The 5,764-nt window shown below is 40.5% G+C and overlaps 1 non-coding gene across 1 annotated transcript; it reads right to left on the bottom strand.

Annotated features, from left to right (window-relative positions):
* Positions 1-5,124: 5,124 nt before the first annotated feature.
* On the bottom strand, positions 5,125-5,253 carry LOC131907548 (small nucleolar RNA SNORA3/SNORA45 family). Its single transcript, XR_009378451.1, has one exon. It is a non-coding gene; the product is annotated as a small nucleolar RNA SNORA3/SNORA45 family (small nucleolar RNA).
* Between the last annotated feature and the right edge of the window lie 511 nt (positions 5,254-5,764).

Genomic DNA, 5,764 nt, shown 5'->3' with positions numbered 1-5,764 from the left:
ATTCTGACAATGGTTGTGAGTCTGAAAACACTGTGGTATTACAGATGGAATAGGCAGGGAAACCGCAGAATGCAGTTCTTAGATATGCTTAAAAGATAAACGTCATATATGATATTAGTGTTTTAAAATAAATTTTGAAAAACTGAGTAGTAAAGTCTTTTGAGAGAGCTGAGTAGCCATTTTCTAAAATCGTTTCCTATTTTACTCCACGTAAGTAAATAAATTTAGAGGAGAGGGGGAAAGCATAAACACACAAAATCAACTACCCATGAGTAATGGAGGAAAAGATGAGAATTATTTTGGGGGAAATTTCATGCATAAATACACTGAAGTTACATGATTTCCACCCATTCCCCTTCCTCTTCCACTGCCCTAGGATTCCCGACCCTTTTTCCTCTATTATTGTTACATATGTATACAACCTACTGAGTCCATTTTGCGTTGCTTCTATGTAGATGTGTTTAGGGCTGACCACTTGAAACTGGCAAAGCTATCAGGGGCTCATCCCTAGAGAAGTCTGATTCTTCCTTTCTTAGCATCCTCTGACTGCCCATAGTTCTTCATCTGGGGGTAGGGCCTTGTAAAACTTCTGCCGTCCCTGTTGGTACATTGACGGATATCATCAGTGCTCAGGTTTTATTTAGGCAGCCATATTGTTGAGATTCACGGGTGCAACTTCTCTGTTGAGTCTAGAAGACACTATCTTGTAGCAGGCTTCCTGGTCTTCTGGTGTTTACAATCTCTATGCCCACTCCACCTCCTTCGCCATCTTCCCTGAGCCTTAGGTGTAGGGGATGTATTATAGATGTACTAATTGGGGATGGGTAGCTTAGCAGGTATACTAACTGGGCATGGGTAGCTTATGCCCACTTATTCTTTGCATTCTGACTAGCTGTGGATCTCTGTAGCAGCCTTCGATTGCTGCAAAAAGAAGCTTTGATGAGGGGGTGTGGGCTACACTTACCTGTGGGTGTGTTTATAATATAGTCAGAGGTTATATTGATTTAGAAAAATGGTGGTAGTTTCTCTTCTAGGGTTCATGAGTTCTCCAGCCATGGGTAGTTCGCTCAGTTTACAGTATCAGGCATGAATTCCCTTCTATCGAGTGGCTCTAAGTCCCATTAGACAGATGTTGGTTACCCTCAAGAAATAAGTACCATTGGGGATATGGCTGGTCATTGTTGTGGATCACGGGCTTAAAAGCTGAGTAGGACTATTGATTTTTTTTTTCTTTGGCAGCTTGAATAGCACCTTCTGGTACTGTGGGAGTTAGTTCTCAGGAAGGAGAATTCCAGGTCAGTACCAACTTGATTCCTCCAAGCTTTGTGTCTAGAGTGTGTGGTGCCCTCAGATACAGGGTCTTACCTTTTTTCCCTTTTCTGGACTACATTCTCTTAATATAAATGCAAGGCTTTTTTGCCTAGTGGTATGGTATGTGAAAGTTCAAATCTACATTTTCTGGAGCAGAAAAGCTGTTTGAGGGATCATTGCATCCATAAGAAAAGTATTTGGACTAGACAATTCCATAAATATGGGAGAGAATAAAGTAGGGACTATCTATATACCAGCCTCAAAACTTTCCTTACAGTGACAGGGTCTCTCACCATTTATTTCTATGCTCAAAAATATATAATTCATACCATCTATCATACAAAATGGGAAATAAGACACCCAACTCCTGTTCACACTGGGCACAACAAACCCCCTATATAATTTGAAAACCAGTCACTTCATTTTTTCCCCCTGAGTGCTGGCAAGGGAAGTCCACAGTAGACACAGTGCAGTATGGCGAATGGCGGTTGAACAGGACTTCTGAATGAGGGCTGGTTCTGAAAGGACACATGTCTGACATCAGCAAGCGGGGTTTCTAGGCGAACAGAGTCAGGCAGGAAGGGCAGCCCATGCACAACACGTTCTTTATAATTCCCAAGGGCTTGGCAGTCAGATACCTCAAACTGAACCCTCAAGGGCTGCTTTCCAGACCTTTTGCAATCAGCACTGTTTATTTTGGACTGCTGTAAAAAATTACTGCACACTCTAGAGGCTTGAGACAACAGAAACTTATTTGCTCACAGTTCTGGAATTTGAAGACATGAAATTAATGTGTTGGCATGGCCACATTCTCTCCAAAGGCTCTAGATAGAATCCCCATCTCTCTGGCATCTGGTGGCTCCTAGCATTCCTTGGCCTGTGGGATCTTATCTTCAGTTTTGACTCTCTGCCCATAGGACCTTCTCTGCTTCTCTCTGTGTGATAACTGTCCTTCTCCTGTCTCTTGGAGGACACCAGAATTAGCTCAAGATCCTTACCTAATTACTTCAGTGAAAATATTTCCAAATAAGGCCACAATCAGCTTCACTACACACTTTGATGATTACAGAGGAAAAAAAATTAAATACTCAGCCATGACAAGTGCTTGGCAACTATTATGGTACCTGCAATATGTTTGCAAATGGGAGGAAAATACAGACTAAATATATTTGGGTTTTATCTATTAGTTATATGTACAGCTCAGGTTGTTTAGGAAAAGTGAAAACGCCATTCAGTGTAAAGACCTGACATCAGAATAAGCTGTTGCCATATGTGGAATTAATGCCATCTTGGTAAGTTTAGTGACTCTGGGCCTGTTTCTTCATTTTCAAAAGAAGTAGCTTGTATATCTTTAATCTCTAGATAATGACAGGGTTTTTGTTTGTTTGTTTGTTTGTTTGTTTGTTTTAAACGTGGAGAAGGGCTCACTCATTGTCTATCTCAGTGAAAGACAAAGGAGACCTAAGCCAGAACAGATGTGATTTAAGATATGAGGATAATTCATGACTCCAAGGCTTACAGAATAAACAGTAGCTACCAAGTATCTTGGCTCTCAAAGTGGATGGAAGCAAGAATGCTAAGAGAAGGCTCCCGGTCATTGAGTGATGTGACCACTGCTGTCTTCATGGTGACACTTCTCTCCTCTACCTACTGCCATTAACCGAGCAGTCATTCTTACATCCTCTGAGGGAAGATTCCTCATGGCAAAACAAACAAGGGACATACGCCAGCTCTTCATGTGAGTACCTGAGATGCTGCTTAAGGGTGTCTGGGGTTCCTTTCCCCCCTTAGACAGTCTCTGCTATCAAAGACATACACAAAGTTTTTGAAAAGATTTCAAAACGTAACATGACAATGAATGCCCTTCCGATTCTAATACCGTCCTATGGATGTGGGAGGGGACACACGCACTTTGCATGCCTCAGTTCTTTCATCCTGTTCCACTTTCCATTTTAAATTCTTTCTCTTTTGCTCATGGCCTGTGTTATCTTCACATTTACATTTTAATAGTTAACAGGCTTGTATTTTTAGTTATTTTTGGCAATTTTATGATCACATTTGGCATATTCTGTACCTATTTCTTGAGGGATGCATTTCAGAAAATTTCTAACTTTTGAAAGCTCAAAGGAATTAAAGCCTTTCTTTCCACCTTCCGTTTTCTCATTCCTCTTTTTTTGAAATCAAGGTTTATAACCATGTTCTGCTATCTTAATTTTGTATTGAAATAATGAGATAAACAGCACACACCCTGCTAGTCTGTCTACTCCTCTTGTTTTAATGGGTGTCGCCAACCACTTTTCATAGCCATGTTTCCTGACTTTTCTCCCTTGTCTTTAAGTTTAGGATGTAGTTTGGCTTTCCCCAGGCCCCATGATAGTGTGGTAGGTTTTGCCTTAGTATTGGGTGTTGTTAAGGAGAATGCTAAAGCCAGGCTGCTACTTCTCCTTCCACCCCTTCCTTCCACAGAAGTGACAGCTTTGTTGCTGCTTAGATCGTGGGCCATCCTCATCTAGGTCAATATGCAGATTCTCAAGAACTCCATTTTAAGTATATGTATAATATTAAAGTAGTGTTAACTATACAATATGCTGCTGGTCTATTATTATATATTCATAGTAGATTCTGATTTAGATGGTAGAATTTAGAGTTCTGTTGCTTGAATTTTAATCCTTGAACCTTAAGTTTTTTTTAAGTAATTGACCTCATCTCTTATTAAATGGATTTACTGGCCCCCTGGAAAAAAAAGTTGCCAGGGTATATGCAAAGGGTAATTTACTTTTGGGTGGTGACTAATTCCTTGATTTGTACTTGTCTGTGTTTTGAGGAAACTAACACAAAATGGAGGGAAGCATTTTAAATATTTTGAAAGGAAGTATTTCTTAGACAGGCATCACTTCTTGGTCTTGACAGCTTGGATGGGCTGATAGGTTTATGTACAGAAGTGTGGTTGGGGGGGTTTGCTTTTTTAGGGGAGCCTGCCACCCAGCTCCCTAATAAATCACTCATGGGGGCTTATTCTTACTCATGAATGCCTGGCCTTAGCTTGACTTAGTTTCTTGCCAGCTTTCCTTATCCTAACTTACCCCATCTATCTTTTGCCTCTGGGCTTTTCCCGTTCTCTTACTTCCATAAATCTTACTCTTACTCTGTGGCTTGTTGTGCGGCTGGGTGGCTGGCCCCTGGAGTCCTCCTCCACATGGAGTCTTCACTTTATGTCTGGACATGGGAAAGGGGCACTCGGGGGTGCTGCTCAAGGAGTCTTACTCACACTGGTTTTGTCTTTCCTGTGCAGCATCTGGTTCTTTCACTTCCCCCTTAAGTGCTTCCTGGTTAGTAAATAAAATACTCGGTTCTGGTCCCTGAGATTCTTCACTAAGCATCATTTCCAACTGAAGCATCCAATAGAAAAACTCCTGCTACTGAAAAACTCCGGTCTCTCAATGAATTTCCAAGCTGTTCTACTCTCAATGGATGAAGAACCCAAATATTCTATGACTAATCACTTTCCTGCTGATTCTGGGGTTACTTAAGCTTGTGAGCTTCTGCTCAGTTGTTTGTAATATTTGTGCAAACTTTCTATTCTGCATTCGGTGGTCATCTAGAAAGGACCTTATTTTGGGCATGTCAGGATATGAAATCCATGTTAAAGAGATCACCCCAGGAGGAGTCACAAACTACTCTGTAAGATAATTTGTGAGGGACAAAACTGAGAACACAAGTAAACTTCACAGAACTGAGATGGGATTTCTTCTATCTTTAAAGGATTTGGGATATAATTAAGTAGGCACCGATTCTCTAATGTGTAAAGTAGGGGCACGTCTGCCCTGAACACTAACACAGGCATTGGCTGCCCCTGTCGGTACATCAAGACCAGAAGATCCTCTCTAAGAACTCTAGCTCACCAGGACATATGCTGTACCAGGGTACGACTCTAGTTTTGGCAAGAGTGAAATTTTGATGGGGAATATTATTAGTAAAGTGTTTTTGATCATGTATCTTGACTTTCCAATGTACTAATATTATGTCAAAACATATGTAAGCATAAATTTGCACATACATAAAGTACAATGAAATAAAAATGGACAAAATTATTCCCGTCCACCACTGGACTGTCTGAAGAGCAGTACTATAGAATATGGCTGAGAAGGAAGACATTACTTCTGACTGTTGATCTAGGAAGACTTTATGGAAGAGATGAGGTTCATTAAGTAAATTCTAGACAATAAAGGTGGACAGAGTTATTGAACAGAACTTACCAGGAAATAAAAAAAAAAAAAGAACAAAACACTCAGCTGGCCAAGAGTTCTCTTTTTCTTGTTCCTTTATTAAACCTTACAGTATACTGTAGTGATTAACTATTTATCTCATTGACTTGTTGAAATGCTGGTCCTGCTACTTGTCATCCACACAGACTTGGATAAATCACTTCATCTACAAACAGCTTAGGTAGCTA

Source organism: Peromyscus eremicus, chromosome 3 (assembly GCF_949786415.1).
Source record: "Peromyscus eremicus chromosome 3, PerEre_H2_v1, whole genome shotgun sequence".
In the NCBI taxonomy this organism is placed as follows: domain Eukaryota; kingdom Metazoa; phylum Chordata; class Mammalia; order Rodentia; family Cricetidae; genus Peromyscus; species Peromyscus eremicus.
This window is presented reverse-complemented; position numbering and strand designations above follow the sequence as displayed.